This window comes from Protobothrops mucrosquamatus, unplaced genomic scaffold, assembly GCF_001527695.2.
Source record: "Protobothrops mucrosquamatus isolate PMUCROS unplaced genomic scaffold, P.Mucros_1.0 scaffold_5, whole genome shotgun sequence".
Lineage (NCBI taxonomy): Eukaryota > Metazoa > Chordata > Lepidosauria > Squamata > Viperidae > Protobothrops > Protobothrops mucrosquamatus.
In genome coordinates, this window is record NW_015386081.1 from 898,405 (window position 1) to 914,734 (window position 16,330).

The 16,330-nt window shown below is 35.6% G+C and overlaps 1 protein-coding gene across 1 annotated transcript in view; it reads right to left on the reverse strand.

The window, feature by feature from the left end:
- Positions 1–12,603, reverse strand: part of LOC107284275 (serine/threonine-protein kinase 33) — a 64,978-nt gene extending 52,375 nt beyond the window's left edge. Inside the window, exon 1 of the mRNA XM_015812344.1 lies at positions 12,521–12,603. The gene's annotated coding sequence lies outside the window, so the exon portion shown is untranslated. The remainder of the gene's footprint in view (positions 1–12,520) is intronic.
- Between the last annotated feature and the right edge of the window lie 3,727 nt (positions 12,604–16,330).

Genomic DNA, 16,330 nt, shown 5'->3' on the forward strand with positions numbered 1-16,330 from the left:
TATGCCTCTCTTTATACAACCCAGGATTGTATTAGCTTTTTTGGCTGCTGCTGCACACTGCTGGCTCATAGTTAAGTGATCGTCCACTAGGACTCCAAGGTCCCTCTCACATTTACTGTTTTTGATTCTGATTTTTCCTGCCTAAATGTAAAACTTTGCTTTTCTCCAGATTGAAACTCATTTTGTGGGATCTTTTTGGATCCTGAGTTTGTCTTCGGGGGTGCTGGCTACTCCTGCCAGTTTGGTGTCATTTGCAAATTTGATGAGTTCCCCTTCAATTCCATCATTTAAATCATTGATGAAGATATTGAATAGTACTGAGCCTAAGATGGAACCTTGGGGTACCCCACTGCTTACCTCTCTCCATGTGGATGTAATGCCGTTGAGGAGTACTCGATGAGTACAATTTGCCAGCCAGCTACATATCCATCTGGTGGTGATGCTGTCTATTCCACCTTTTTCTAGCTTATCAAGGAGTAGGTTGTGGTTCACTTTATCAAATGCATTACTGAAGTCTAAGTATACTACGTTCACAGTATTTCGCTTGTCTATTAGTTTATTCACTTTGTCGAAGAATGAAATAAGATTGGTTTGGCATCATCTGTTTTTAACAAACCCGTGCTGGCTACTGGTTATAACTTTGTTTGCTTCTAGTTGTTCGCAGATCTGTTTTTTGATTATCTTTTCTAGGATCTTCCCAGGTATTGATGTTAAACTGATTGGTCTGTAGTTTCCTGGGTCCATTTTTTTCCCTTTCTTGAAGATGGGAATCACATCAGCCCTTTTCCAATCTTCAGGTACTTCTCCGGTGCTCCAGGATTTTTGAAAGATGTGGTGCAATGGTTCTGATATAACATCTGCCAGCTCCTTCAGAACTCTGGGATGTAATCTGTCAGGCCCCGTTGATTTATATTTGTCAAAGTCGGATAGGTGTTCTCTTACCATTTTCTTGCTTATTTTAATTTTTGTTTCTAATTTGTCTTTTGCAGTAGTTTTTTTGGTATGTTGGGCTATAGTTTCTTTTTGTGTGAAGACTGATGCAAAGTATGAGTTAAGCAGCTCTGCTTTCTCCCTGTTGCCATCCCCTCTCTTTAGTGGACCTACAATTTCCTTGACTTTTTTCTTGTTGTTAATATTTTGGAAGAAACTTTTTTTATTATCCATGATTTCTGTTGTGAGTCTTTGTTCGTTCTGAGCCTTTGCTTTCCTGACTTCATCTTTGCATGTTCTGGCTGTCTGCTGATAATCGGCTTTAGTTATGTGCCCCTCTTTCCATTTTTTGTATTTGTCCTTTTTGTCTTTCAGTTTGCCAGAGAGATCTTTATGCAGCCATACTGATTTCTTCTTGAATTTCTTGTTTTCCTTTTTCAGTGGTATTGTGCTGGTCTGGGCTTTTATGATGAAATTTTTCAGAGTTTCCCACACTTCTTGCATTGTTTTCCCCTTTAGGATTTTCATCCATGGGATCTTTCCTAGGTTCTCTCTGAGATTGTTAAAGTTAGCTCTTTTGAAGTTCAAGACACTGGTTGGATTGTTTTCTGTTGCTAGAGTTTGTGTTAGATTAAATTCCAGTATGATGTGGTCACTTTCGCCCAAGGTTCCGGCAACTTCAACTCCCTCTATCACTTATTTTCTATTAGTTAGAATTAAGTCCAGTATGGCTTTACGTCTAGTTCCCTCCTCCACCTTTTGGATGACAAAATTGTCAGCTAGGTTGGTTAGGAATCTGTTTGATCTCCCGCTCGTTGCAGAGTTTGTCTCCCTGTTGATATCTGGATAGTTGAAGTCTCCCATTACTACTGTGGTATGCTTCCTACATACATTTGTTAACTGGTTGGCAAAGAGTTCATCTATTTCTCCTGATTGGTTGGGTGGCCTGTAATATATACCTATGGTAATGTCATTTTTTCTCTTTTATATTGTTATGCCAATTATGTCATACCCTTCATGTACTATTGCTTCTACTTTGCCCTCTTTGTTCCCCAAGCTTTGAGCATTTGTATATAACATTTAAGACTTTTATATCTGTTTGTGGGTATGTTTCCTGCATCTCCTGATTGTTGTTTGGGTTTTTTTTTTCTCATCTCTGCCTACCTCATTGTTTGATTTGTTTTTTTGGGATTTATGATTGGTTTTGGGCTGTAGTGATTCTAAAGATTGGTCTCCCTCCCCCCTCAATTTTAGTTTAAAGCCTTCCTGATGAGTTGGGCGAGTCTTTTTCCAAGTACATTTTTCCCTGTTTTCCTGAGGTGCAGCCCATCCCTTGCCAAGAGTCCTTCACATAGGAAATGCAGTCCATGATCCAGGAAACCAAAGTTTTCTTGGTGACACCAACCCTTTAGCCAATGGTTTATTTCTAGAATTCTTTTTTCCCTTAATGGGTGTTGGCCTCGTTGGAGTATGGATGAGAACACTACTTGTGCTCCTAGCTTTTTAACTTTATTGCCTAGTTGTTTATAATCTCTCACTATTGTACTCAGGTTCTTTGTTGTGTCATTCATCCCAATGTGGAGAAGGAGGAAAGGATAGTAATCAGTAGGCATAATTATTTTGGTTAGGTTCTCAGCCACATCTTTGATTTTTGCTCCAGGGACACATCATACCTCCCTGGATTGTATGTCTGGATGATTCTGTTCCTTTAAGGATAGAATCTCCTATTACGGTATGTCAGTAGACTCTTAATTTCTTTCACAATATTTCTATACAACTCCAGTTTGACAAGTCTAAGTGCTATACAGAGAACCTCAACCAAGCAATCTCAAGAGTACAAACAAATAAAACACTGTAATCAGAAACAATAGGCACTTTTATGTCCACTATGCATCAAAATCCTTAAGTCTTGTTTAAAAAGAAACATTTTAAGTATCTTCTTACAAATCAACCTTTATATATTGCAAGTAACATATACAAATATACAAAATTTGGTTTCAGAAATATTTTCTGAATAATTAAGCAGCTATTGCTAGCCAGTTAAAACCCTATAAATACATTTTGGCTAGCTTCATACATAATACTAAACAATGTTGTTGTTTTTGACCTTAATTTGTTGGACAAGCCACAATGGCTGAATTCATACAAAATGCTAAACCACAAACTATTGCTTACAAACACGGTGACAATATATTCAACATTATCACATTTAGCATCATTGTATATCATCAATTCCAGGCTACCAATATACAAAAATGTTATTTTTCCTTAAATAAATAAATTTAGCACACTTTTTATTCCAAATCCATTTTTAGAAGAGGCAGAAAATTATTACTTAGCCTAACAACATATGTTAGCATTGTTTGTTATTTAAAGAATCTTTATTCTTTCTTTCAGCTTCACACTAACTGTAAATATTTATGTAATTAATTTTCTTCTTTCTACCATGAAAGATCAACCTGTACTGGAGATATATACATGTACATATATACTTGTACATTCACCCCAGAGGAAGGAAGGAATGAATTTTCATCCAGATAGAAAATTCTGAGCATTAATTTCAAATACTCCAAATTTTAATTCCTGTGTACTTCGTCACTGCTGGGAATTTCACTTCTTTCTAGCAGGCTTATTTTTAACAGGTACGTGTCAGGAAGATTCTCTCCATTCTGGGCATAGCTACTTGCCAACATTCTCAATTTTTTTTAATAAATGTAATGGGGGAAAAAAGAATGAGGATAGAACATGAAATTAATTGATTTATTTAAATAAGCATTTATTCCCAAATAAACAGGTATGAAATCTAAAACTGGTGCTATGTTTTCATCCAGTAAGAAAATAGTACAGAAATCTTACATTTTTTCAATAACGTTAGCATGTATTAGTATGCCACCTTATTATGGTTTGTCGCACAATCAGCCAAATGTTCAGACGGGATTTGGTATTTTTATCTACCTGTCCTATCGAATCCTTCCCAATACAAATCAAAGAAGCAAACACTCCTAAGACCCCTGCCTCCTGATTTTCCCCAAACAACGGTGAAGTAGGTTGGGCTGGAAGAGAATGACTTGATCATTCTTTCATGCCTAAGGCAGGTCTAGAACTCACAGTCTCATGGTTTCTAGCCCAGCACTTCAACCATTACATCAAACTGGCTCTCACCATAAAACAACAAAAAAACTATCTTCTGTCTCTAACGTTTTCTTCAGGCCTCCTTACAGATGAAAGTTGAACAAATTCATGATTTTCAATTGCCATAGGTCACAAACCTGTTAGTAGAACAACCATTTAATAAACCAGTTCAAGTACAATCTATTATTGGACATAGTGTTCAAGAATCAGGAAGTTCAGGTATTTTTTCTCTGTTAGGAAAGGCTAAAACTATTCTTATGTAATTAGCAACCATGAGGAAATAAGATAATTGGACTAAATGAATAGGATTGAATAGCATTGTTCTTTGGTTTGGCCAAACCTAACAATATAATTATTAATAACAGATTTTTTTTTAAAAAAAAAAACAAGTTGCATGGATAATATAAAACTCAGAAGCAAACTTCATATCAGAGAATAAAAAGTTATTCTCAGAAAGGACTGCTTAACTGTCAGGTAATCTCAACATTCTTTCCAAGAAATTTAATTATGTACTGTAACTATGAAGTATCCATGAAGAATAGAGTAGGATTCTTGAAAGGATACAAAGAGATAATATTGTAAAATTATCGCTTATACAAAGCAAAAGAAATATATTTTTCTTTTAGATTTATTCATTCTTTTGCCATTTTTCTTACTACAGAATTTACATATTTCTTCAATCTTCAAACTTTAAATTCAATGTGTTTTACAAAATAAAGTGTTTAAAATCACACATTTATGTTATAGGCTGCTCAAATAATTTTCTCTCCATTCTGGGCATAGCTACTTGCCAACATTCTCAATTTTTTTATATATAAGTGTAATGGGGGGGAAAATGAGGACAGGACATGAAATTAATTGATTTATTTAAATAAGCATTTATTCCCAAATAAACAGGTACCAAATCTAAACTAGTGCTATGTTTTCATACAGTAAGAAAATAGTACAGAAATCTTACATTCTTTCAATAACGTTAGCATGTATTTGTATGCCACTTTATTATGGTTTGTCGCACAATCAGCCAAATGTTCAAACGGGATTTGGTATTTTTATCTACCTATCGAGTCCCTGTAGAAATAATGCAAAGAAGAGGGATCAAAATAATGGGACTAGCTGATATAAAATGCAAATGACATGGTAGTAAAAGAGTTCACCAAGGATTCTTGTTTATTTACTCAGGAGAGGCCACAGCAAAGAATGGAGTGGGCTTCTTGGACATCCAGACATAGCAAAATGCACTGAGAATCTCTTTGTTGCATTTGTAGACCAAGGAAAAGCATTTGATAGAGTTGATAGGAAATTGCTAGGGCAAACATTGACCCAATATGGAGTAAGAAACATCTTATTAGATTATGCAAAAGCTATATGGTGATTGCAGAAGCTAGAATAAACCAAGGAACATCAGAACTCTTCACAGTAACATCCAGAGTAAAACAATGATATGTACTATTACCACTATTGTTTACCACTGCACTAACAGCATAAGCAAAGACGCCAAAGTCAAGAATGGAATAATATCAACAAACTACTCTGTGCAGATGATCAGACAATGATAGCAAGTACAGCTAAAAAACTGCAACAACATCTTACGGCCATGAACCAAGAATGCAAGACAAATAATATGAGAATCAGCAAACAGAAAACAGAAGTAATAGCAATTGGAAGAAAAAAGTTTACTTTAAACACAGTAATAGAGGGAACAAGTATAAAACAAGTATCAAAGTTCAAATATCTAGGAACAACATTAATCAAAGATGGTAAAATCGAAGAAGAGATTAACATACAATGCAGTTAGGCAAATCAAGTATTGGGATAGCTAGCTCAACTCCTATAACATAAGGCAGTACCCATCTGTACAAAGATTATCACACAAGGCATATTCATCCTCACCCTGTGTTACAAGTGCCATACATGGACACTTACAATAAAACATAAAACAGGTTAGTCACCACAAAAATGAGATGCTTGAGGAAAGCTGCTGGAGTGACCAGAAAAGATACAATTAGAAATGAGATTATAAGAGATCATTAAAAATGCTTGAACTTTTTATTAATTAATAAAAATTAATCTTATTAATTTTTCAGGATTAATAATCCCATTAGGGTTATTTCCAAATCCCCATTATTCTATTATCAATTTCTGATGACTTGCAAATAAGAGTCATCAGGTAAGAATAACTGAGTTTTTTCCAGACTGCTGCCTGTCAGATTATAGCCCATTCATGGAAATACAGTATGAATTTCAATTAATCTGTACCATGAGGGCATGGAACGTGGCCATAATAAACCATATGAGGATGAGCAGAAATATTAATTATAAGTATGGTCACAATTTATAATTTGTATTAATAATGAAGCTAAAAATATCTAATCTATGATCCATGGTAATTTATAAATAGTTATAGTGAAATAATTATGAATTCAGGAACTACTAACAATGACTAGTAGTTTCTACATAGCTTTAATATTCTGATTCTTTCATTCTAATATTCTTTTCCATTTCCTAGGATGTTGTGCTATCTTATTATAGTATTTTTCTTCTTCTTTAGTGTCGGTGTATAAATCTGTTTCAATGTTTTTTTTAAAATCCATAGAAATATTTTTGTTTCAAATAATAAAACTCTTTTTTTTTGCACAGAACATCAATTAAGTATTGAATTCATGACCAAGATAATATCGGGCTTAGAACAAGACCATACAAATCCAGAGATATTATCAAGAGTTCCTAGACTTGAAGGCAAATACTACCTCCATTATCTGATGTAGTCTGTCTCTGGTTGGCAGCTATTGTGACATTAGCTAGATTGGTGTTGCTTTTCTTCCTGTGTGCTGAGTTGTGTACAAATCCAAGCAGCAAATACAATTATATAGCTCTCTCCCGCTCTCTCTCTCTCGCTCTCTTTCTCTGTGTGTGTGTGTGTGTGTGTGTGTGTGTGAGAGAGAGAGAGAGAGAGAGAGAGAGAGAGAGAGAGAGAGAGAGAGATGGGAGGTGGGCTATTTACAGTGTGAGAAAGCAAATCCTAAAATTCCATTTAGGATTTTGCAGATGAAAGAAGTGAGTGTTATAAGATGGTGTTTTTTTTTTTCAAACTGCTACAAATGGGTGTCTTAGAAGAACAGAATAATTTAAAATAAAGCAACAAAAGACACGTTTTCTTTTTTAACTCAATGTATTCTGTATAAGGATTAGAGATTGATGTTTGAACCTAGAATGCATAAAGGATTAGGCTTGTATATCATCTCAGAACTCTGCCAAAAGAAAATAATTATAAGGAGCCAAAATCATATCAAAGTATACTTTCCAGATATCCCTAAACTACATAAGCTCATGTTACAAAACTTGATACTCCACAGCAGTATTTCCTGATAGGGCCAGCTACTTTAGTTTAAACAACAAAAGGACTCGACTCCTTCATTTCTTGCTCCTCTACTCAGCATTACTTATCCAGCTTTGCTAACACCCTGCCTGCTTGCCTTCCTATCAATACAAAAGCCCACATTGAAGTATCAAAAGCCAGATTTGCTATACATATCACTGCAATAACTATACTTCAAGACAGAGAAGCTGGAAAGATTGTAGACATAAAATAACTAGAAATGTGACAATAATACAAAAAAGTCTAAATTTGGAGTTCCTCTATAACAAATTTTCAAATATTAGAAGGCAAATTATTCTTCTGGGAATACAGTGTCACTGTAGAAATATTGAATTTCCATGATCAATTGAAATATTGATTTCTTGACAAATCAATTAAAAGAGATTATATTTCTTCTCCACTATCATTCTTCTCACCCTCTCAGTTCTTGAGTTCAAATTCTTCCCATCTTATCGCTGCACTGACTAGATTTGAATCTTACTTTAAACCAAAATTCTGATTACATAAACCATTAATATTTCAAATCAGAGTAGTATTGGCAGTTTGTATCAGGTTCATCTTAATTTACATTCACTTTTGCTTGTTTAATTTAGAAGAGCAATATAGCCCTTTAGTGTAAAACATGGGTTACTTTATTTTTACTAAAGAACTATTGTTGTAAATAGTTCCTGATTCAAATCTAGTCAGTGCAATGATAAGGTGGGAAGAATACTCTTCCGAGTTGAAAAAAATGACCATATTAAATTTAATAATTTACTTAATAATATGATCTTTGAAAAACTATTAAGTACATATTTTTGAGAAAAACACATATTGGGTAATTACTGCAATATTGCTTATTTTGTAGACTTGAATCCAGAGTTTTCATCCTGCTGAAGGAATATTCATGACTGGAATTCCATTTAGAATATTCCTAAGGATCAAAAGGAAATTGAATTTCCACATCCTGTATTGTCCCTAACACTGTCTCTCTCCAGTATTATTATGTCTGACCCTACAATCTGTCTTCAAAATATATCAATAGCTAGATTAACACATAGCGTTAAAGGTATACAGGTAGTCCTCGACTTATAAAAGCAATTGAGCCCAAAATTTCTGTTGCTAAATGAAACATTTCTTAAGTGAGTTTTGCCCCATTTTACGACCCTTCTTGCCACAGTTATTAAGTAAATCACTGCAGTTGTTAAGTTAGTAACAAGGTTGTTAAGTGAATCTGGCTTCCCCAATGACTTTGCTAATTAGAAGATTACAAAAGGTGATCACTTGATCCTGAGACACTGCAATTGTCATAAATATGAGTCAGTTGCCAAGGGTCTGAATTTTAATAACTTGATCTTGGGGATGCTGCAATGTCATAAGTGTGAAAAACGGTCATAATTCACTTTTTTCAGTGCCATTGTACTGTCACTAAAGGAACTATTGTAATCAAGGACTACATGTAGCAACAATTTCTGAAGTAATTTGTTAGGATATACTTGGTAAAAAAATTAAATGGAGACCAATTGTGACTTTTAAAGAATATTTAACTCAATAATTATTCAGTTGTTCAGTATATTGACATTTTTTTAATCAGTATGATTAAAATCAGTAGATCACAACCTACTACTTGATAAGATAGAAAAATGTGGGTTAGATAGCATCACCACCAGATGGATTCGTAGTTGGCTGACCGGCTCTACTCAGCATGTGGTCCTCAATGGAACTGCATCTACATAGAGGGAAGGGTGTAATGGGGTGCCCCAGGGCTCTGTTCTAGGCCCAGTGCTCTTCAACATCTTCATCAATGATTTGGATGAGGGGATAGATGGGAAACTCATCAAATTTGCAGACGACACCAAGCTGGCAGGAATAGCCAACACTCCAGAAGACAAACTTAGGATCCAAAGAGATCTAGACAAACTTGAACAATGGGCACTATCCAACAAAATGAGCTTCAATGGGGATAAAAGCAAAGTTTTACATTTAGGCAGGAAAAATCATAGATTTGAGATACCGAAGGATCTTGATAGATTTGAACATTGGGCGCTATCCAACAAAATGAAATCCAATGGTGAAAAAAGTAAGGATTTACATTTAGGCAAGAAAAACCAAATGCAAAGGTATAGTATAGGACGGTGATACCTTGCTCAATAGTAGTAACTGTGAGAGGGATCTTGGAGTCCTAGTGGACAATCACTTAAATATGAGCCAGCAGTGTGCTGCAGCTGCCAAAAAAGCCAACAGTGCTAGGCTGCATTAACAGAGGGATAGAATCAAGGTTACATGAAGTGCTAATACCACTTTACAATGCCTTGATAAGGCCACACTTGGAATACTGCATCCAGTTTTGGTCACCATGATGTAAAAAAGATGTTGAGACTCTAGAAAGAGTACAGAGAAAAGCAACAAAATGATTAGGGGACTGGAGGCTAAAACATATAAAGAATGGTTGCTGGAATTGAGTATATCTAGTTTAATGAAAAGAAGGACGAGGGGTGACATGATAGCAGTGTTCCAATATCTCAGGGCTGCCAGAAAGAAGAGGGAGTCAAGCTATTCTCCAAAGCACCTGAAGGCAAGATGGAAACTAACCAAAGAGAGAAGCAACCTAGAACTAAGGAGAAATTTCCTGACAGTTAGAACAATTAATCAGTGGAACAACCTGCCTCCAGAAGCTGTGAATACTCCAACACTGGAAGTTTTTAAGAAGACACTAGACAGCCATTTGTCTGAAATGGTATAGGGTTTCCTGCCTGAGCAAGGGGTTGGACTAGATAATCTCCAAGATCCCTTCCTACATTATTATTATTATTATTATTATTATTATTATTATTATTATTATTATTATTATTATTATTATTTCCTTTATACCTTTTCAATACGAGTGATACAAAGGTATGGTTTACTTTATAACATTTTGCCATATTAAATCTGGTAGCTAACAATCAAAACTAAGTTAATTTTTGTTATATATACCTTAAGAAACTGCAGACAGGTGCAACTTATAAGGAAAGAAGACCGAACTCCCAAAATAAAAGAAAATTATTAAAAATATGATATTTTTAATTCTTATTTCAATTACTTTTGTATAAATGAAGACCATATATTAGATATAATTTAAGTATTAAGGAAACATTTACAAAGTAGTATGAGACAGCAATAAAAAAACAATTATCTATTGTACTAAATTATATAATTTAATTTAGACAAATTTGTTGCAGCCTCAGAGATCTTATTCTGGTCTGCATGTATGGTAGAAAGGCTACATATCAAAGTAATATTTTATAGAAAACTATGAGTTAGGATAAATTGTGAGTTTTATTATGACACTAGGAATAATAGAAAATAGAAATAGAAAACTGGAAGGAATTATATTAATGAAATATCCCAGATGGAAAGCTAAATTAAAAAAGAAAATTAAGCATTTTCTTCCAATTCTGAAGAACAAGATAACCTAGCTGTGTTTTTAATTTGGCAAACACCACAGTTGATTATAGTGTTAGATGAAGTAGTTCTAACTATTACAAACACACAGCATTCCAGAAGAAAATCAGATTTAGATATATTTGCAAAAATGTGTTCTAGTCAGGGATGCTGAAGAACCTTGATACTGATTTATCATTTTATTTATAAAACTAAATTCTGGCTAAACCATGCAGATATATTTTGATTTAATAAACATACAGAGTTTATGTGAAAACTAGACTAATTTGCTTCAGTATTTCAGGTTGCCAACTTTTTTCTAAAAGGATTTTCTGCTTCAATTTCAAACATTTGGAGAGAGGCAGAAGAAAATTCATTATCTGAAACTTTCCTTGTCACTGCAGCTGCTACAACAACTGAATGTATGTAGTTGCACAACTGATAAAAGCAAAGCAGGAAAAATGTCAAGATTATAAACATTTAAAATTATCCAGAGTCCAGATAAAAAAAATTATGACATTGACAATGTTGCACTTTAAATGAAACCCTAAAATGAAAATTGTGATTAAATGTGACAATTTACATGATCATATAACAGTGCATACTTGAAGGACAAGGTTAGGGACAGATCATCACGGAGAAAAGATATCTATGTGATCACTAAGATGGCACATAATCAACCAATCAATTAATGGTGTAAATTTACATGATAAATACTAACATGTGGAAATTAGTGGGAAAACATTTCCATTTTTCAGGTTTATGTGCAACTGAAGTATAGAGATACCCATTCTGGAAGCAACATGTTTCAGCAAAGACTCACTAAATTGTTTAACAAGATGCTCAATTCCATCACCTTTTTTCTTAACAAAGGTTAAATATTTTTGCCCTATTGCATATGTTAACTGACTTACAATACCAAAATACTTGTTAGCACCAATATGAATAATCACTGTATTAATTTTGTATACATTTAGGCTTGAATCACATATCAGTTTATTTAGGAGCAAGTCTCATAGAACTCTGTAGAACTTACTTTGTTAGCCTGGACAAAACTGCAGAGTTACTAGTAGGAGGGTAAAATGCAATGTAGGCTTTTATTGCAGTCAGCCCCTTTTGCATTTTGTCTTCCTCTGAATGCATTGCTCACGCATTTTTTCCCCCCCTCTAACAGCATTTCTAGAACTCATTTACCAAAATGGACAATGTTTCAATGCAGTTCATGAATTGGGATTCCAAGCCATTAAAAAGTCACAAGAAGCACGATAGCTTTGAAGTTACTACGGGACTGCTGGGGTTGTTGTTGTTTTTGTTTGTTTGCTTGTTTTGTTTTGTTTTTGCTACAACAAACGCAGCGCCGTTCTGAACACTGCTAGCCTTGTAAAGCACCCGAGTAAGAAAGAGGGGGTCTCGCGCGTACCCGCCCCCGTGGGACAAACCGGCGAAGATGCTGCTCTTTCTCTCTCCCCCCCCCCCTTTGCAACCGGCGGCTCTGGGCGCCCCAATGCGGCGAGCATCCTCGCCGTCGTCATGGCAACTGGACAACTTGCAACTGGTCCGTGTCGCCCCGGCGGCAGCCGCTCGCTAAAATGTCCGAGTTCGCCCGCTTTCGACCCTGTACCTCACCAGCACCTCCTCCTCCTCCTCTTCCTCTCACCCCTGCAGCTCACCCTCGCTGACCTGCCGGGCGGCGGTCTTCTTCTGACACACTTGGGCACCATCGCGTTGCAGAAACTTTTCCCCGCGTTCAAACAGCCTGAGAGCCGCAGATGGTACAGGGGCCGCGGGCGGACAAACTAGTACACGACGCGAAATCGTTCCTTATTCTTCCCGCCCCCTGGTGGAGCTGGCCACAGCTGCTGAACAGGAAAGTTCCTTTTTTTTTTTTCGATCACCTCCCTGGGAGCGTCTTTTATTTTATTTTATTTTTGGGGTGAGTTCAGATTGGGGTGATAGGAGTTGATTTTCTGTTCCTCCAATTGGGGTGTCATATTCAAAAATCTGAGCCATTACGGGAAAGGGTAAACAGGATTTTTCAGTCTCTTTGTGGCAGCCTTATGCCTCAATCCTATGAATAGGTGCCATATCCTAGAACTGATAAAAAAATAATTTGAAAACAGTACGTTGATCTGGGGCCTGTTACTCTCATTTAAATATCCTGAATTTCTTTTTGTTATTTCGATACTAAAGTTTAAATTTGTTGCAGGGGGGGGAATATTTATTTGACATATTACTGGTAATAGTAAAGCAAGCAAGCATGCGTGAAATACAGCCCAGAAACCTAAAGATGCATTAATAGGAATTATGTTTAACTGTGTCCCAAATTGTCTGCTATAGATAAACTCAAATTATTTTCAAAATCAAAACAGCAACTCCATCGTTTTCTGTTTTGTAATGTGGGGTCCTTGGTACTTTCTGAGCTTGTTTTCTTGATGTTTCATTACCCAAACTAGGTACCATCATCATCATTGCTGAGCTACAAATATTCTCCTTTATTGGTTTTGTAATGTTTCTATGTATTACAGCAGTGTTTATAGTGGAAAGTTTTATAATAATATCTATCTGTTACACTGTCAAGTTTAATAGTATCCCAGATTCTATTAGAGCTACTTAACCCAGTCTCCTTGCTTATCTTTTGTTTCTAAAGATATGGACTTCTTTACTTTTTAATAGTAAAATACTCCAGCAAGCAAATGGGTCAGTTTGCTTATGTAGTGTAATTTTCTAAAAGAGCCAGGTGGGATGAAGAGGTTTGCTATGGGAATAACCATGTGCCTTTTTAAATAGGATTAGTGATGTTGTCATGATGTTGCAAAAATGAAATAACCACATCAAAATACACTATCATTCAAGATGGTTAAATTCAAATATATAGAAATATTATGTGATACAATTCTTTTTGAACAGTATCTGGATGCTAGTAAGGGATAACCCTACCTTTGAGCAACTGGAATATGAGCACTCTGGAGAGAAGTTGATCTTAATGTGGTAGGTTTTCAGATACAGTATTTAAGCAAGCTGGCTTGGTTCACATTACACCAAGTATGATTTATTGTATAAATTACAGTGAACTAGATTCACACATTGTACTATTTCATCTGTTTACAAACTTCAGTGATTAGGGTCATATTACACATTGAGCAAAAACCAAACAAACCACAGTAGTGTGTTGTGTGAAGTCCAAAGTGGCTTCAATATATATAAGGAAAGAGGCAGCAACTGAAGAGAATTTAATATATTAAATTAATATATAACACGTGAACTGATCATTTGACATTTAGACATTGACAATGGCTTTGCATGCCAGCAATGCTTATTTTATCAGGCACTGAAAATCCATTCATCTATCCAGTGTCAGATTAGAATGTATAAACTGTGTTGGAGCTTTACTAAAAGCACAGAACAATGGATTGCGGTACTGTGATCATTTTCAAAGTCAAAAATATTGACAGTCATGGTAGAAAGTTAAACAATCTGTTTGCTATAGATCAGTAGAATGCTCAAGATAATTATAACTACAATTTAATAAAACCCTTGTGTTCTCTAGCTATAGTAACAGTCATTACACACTAAACTTCAATTACTTGTGATGCAATCTGACATGCATTTATTGGAAAATAAATTTTATTAATCTGTGGGGCTTATTAGTAAAAAATATATAGGATAGCATTTCTTTTATCTATTAAAAGAAAATGCCTAAATATTTTGAAGGATATTATGAGAGTCACTAGAAACTATAAATTCCTGCTGTGAGAACAGAAATCCACCTACCTGATATCGAAATAAGGTTCAGAGTATTCCAAAAAGTGGGAACAGCCCCTTCCACTGAGTTTTGAATATTGCCATTTCTGATATCAGATGTATAATCCATTTCTCCTTTTGTGTGAATATTAATTGTATCTCCTGTATGGAAGGTAGTTGGCATTGCTAGACCTCCTTAGTAACAAACATTAGCACATACTATATATCATGCTGAAAGATAAATCCTTAGATGTTTAGAAAATATTGTGAGCTAATACAGTACGACTTATGTGATTCTGGCAAATTTCTAGTCCTTCAGTAGAAAACATTATTACATTTAAAATAAAGAACCAGTTTAATGAAAAGTGGGCCCCTAAAAGAAGTGAAATACAGTAAGGACGATAACAGCCTTCTATTTTCCATTGGGTATACCTTATTTTCAGAATGCCTGGCCCTAAGGAATGGCTCTGGTGGTGCTAGGGATTATGTGATTCAGCCTCCAGAGTGAACATTACTGAGAGTCAGTTCCAGTATAATGGTGTAATTATTCCTATTTTATTACCTGACAATGGCAGATACCATAGTTGTAAATAAATGCTATAATTGCCTGCTTCTGTGTATTTTATAGCATGTTGGTCTAGATGTTACGAGTTTCTGTAATTATCCACAATGTAAGTTTATTGTCATACATTTGAATCCTCATTTCAGAAGCACTAAAGACACTTGCTTCCAGCTCTCATACATGTATTCTCTTGGAAAAAGAGAACAAGTGACTTTAAAATCCAGGGTTTTCTTAATGAAGCTGAGAGCAGCTCTTCAGTATTATCATTTCCACTTCCAAAGAAACAGAAGCATTCTGCTTTTTCCCAAGGAAGTCCAATCTAAAGATGCTTGGCAGCTGAATCCCTAATAAGGCAGGGCCTCTGCAGTGTGGGGGGGGTGGGGGGGAGAGAGGGAGGAAAGCACTTAAGGTGTCAGGCTCAACCTGGGATAGCACCTTTGCATGCGTATATTTTTGTCCTACTTATACTAGCTCTTCTAAACCGTACACATAAACAAGTGCAAGCAAACAAATTGCAGAAATTTAAGTTTTTTTTATACCAATAAAAGAGAATAAACAAAAGTAGCATCAGAGAGCCCTCTGCAATATTGACGGTTTAATCCTGTGCATAAGTACTTAGAAATAAGACACACTAGTAGGTTTATAGCATAAAAGATTGTTAGAGAATATAAAATTTTCATCAAAGTGAAATCCCAAACAGGCAATAATGACAAACTTTTTAAAGGCTATTGCATAATGCAGATGCTGAAACAGAAAGACCTTACCTTGGAATACTGCATCCAGTTTTGGTCACCACGATGTAAAAAAGATGCTGAGACTCTAGAAAGAGTACAGAGAAGAGCAACAAAGATGATTAGGGGACTGGAGGCTAAAACATATAAAGAACATTTGCTGGAATTGGGTATGTCTAGTTTAACGAACAGAAGGATGAGGGGGGACATGATAGCAGTGTTCCAATATCTCAGGGGCTGCCACAAAGAAGAGGGAATCAAGCTATTCTCCAAGGCGCCTAAAGGCAGGACGAGAAGCAACGGGTGGAAACTGATCAAGGAGAGAAGCAACTTAGAACTAAGGAGAAACTTCCTGACAGTTAGAACAATTAACCAGTGGAATAACCTGCCTCCAGAAGTGGTGAATGCTCCAACACTGGAAGTTTTTAAGAAGAGACTGGACAGCCGTTTGTCTGA